Source organism: Microcebus murinus, chromosome 12 (assembly GCF_040939455.1).
Source record: "Microcebus murinus isolate Inina chromosome 12, M.murinus_Inina_mat1.0, whole genome shotgun sequence".
Lineage (NCBI taxonomy): Eukaryota > Metazoa > Chordata > Mammalia > Primates > Cheirogaleidae > Microcebus > Microcebus murinus.
Window position 1 is genome coordinate 25696438 of NC_134115.1, and position 1183 is coordinate 25697620.

Sequence of the window (1183 nt, forward strand, 5' to 3'; positions counted from 1 at the left end):
TCCCCCATCATCATAAATATGCTTCCTCTATATTAAAATAATAAGCTGTCTATATAATAAGTCTACCATTCATGTATACGTAGGAAACAATTAAATTCCTTCTAGTTCAAACCCTTTATAACTGATCAAAAGTCTTGCCCCACTCTCAATCTGGCCAACTCCTACTCATCATTTTAGGTCTATACTTAAATGTTACTTTAAAATGTTTATTCCCTAACCTCATAATTGTAATTAAGTTCCCATATATGCTCTATCTTAAAAAGCTGTACATTTCATTCATAACATTTATAGCAATTTATAATTTAATGTGCATGTTCTTATTTTTTTAGTGCCTGTTTTCCCATTTAATGTTTTATATGCCCTGCAAATCCATACCCCAGGACCACACTGGAGACTTGGTGTGTATATTTAATGAATAAATAATGAATAAATGAGAAACAGAAATAAAAGTGACCATGTGTTCCTTAAGAGAAGCAAAGAACAGCTCCTGTTCTGGGTAAGTCCTGAATGTATTTTATTTCTCTTCCAGAAATGTCTGTGATTTTACTTGTTGTGTATTTATGATAAAATTCTTTTCTTCTTGAGCCAGCTGGAATGAGTCTCTGTTCCTTCCAACAGAAGTGTCCTGAGTCATAGTCAGAGAATGGGGGCACATTGACATAGCATTCAAAGTGAATATGGTAATAACAAGGTAACATTACAGCAAGAACATCTGAGGAAAGTATTCCCCTCGTGTTGTTTATCTTTCCTTCATCTATTCTGAAACTAAAACCCTGAACCAAATTTACTTCCAACGTTTAACCCTTTAATAAACTGGCCTCTGACTCCACCTGGTGGAGATACATAAATTTGTGGAAATAAATCAACCCAAATGAAGACTAAAAAGGCACCAGATGTCTCATGTCACAAAAAGAAAAGATATACCAAAAATTTAAATAGATGACCTTCTGGGATGTGCTTCACCCACTCAGAGGCACTAAAGAGAAAATAGTTTGGGACAATCACTTGACTGTTGCTCTCAGCCCCCATTTCTGTCTTTCTATATTCTGCTGGGCATTTTAAGAGTTCAGGAGCCCTGGAGAGTCCATTTTCCTTGTTGCTTGCTGCTATAGTCTGAATATTTACTCCCTCCAAAACTCACGTTGAAATTCAATTCCCAACATAGCAGTATTGAGATGTGGGC

The 1183-nt window shown here is 35.8% G+C and overlaps 1 long non-coding RNA gene across 1 annotated transcript; it reads left to right on the forward strand.

Annotated features, from left to right (window-relative positions):
- Nucleotides 1-369: 369 nt before the first annotated feature.
- LOC105874787 (uncharacterized) lies at nucleotides 370-878 on the forward strand. Its single transcript, XR_001155657.2, has 2 exons — nucleotides 370-496; nucleotides 590-878. It is a non-coding gene; the product is annotated as an uncharacterized LOC105874787 (long non-coding RNA).
- Nucleotides 879-1183: the final 305 nt, after the last annotated feature.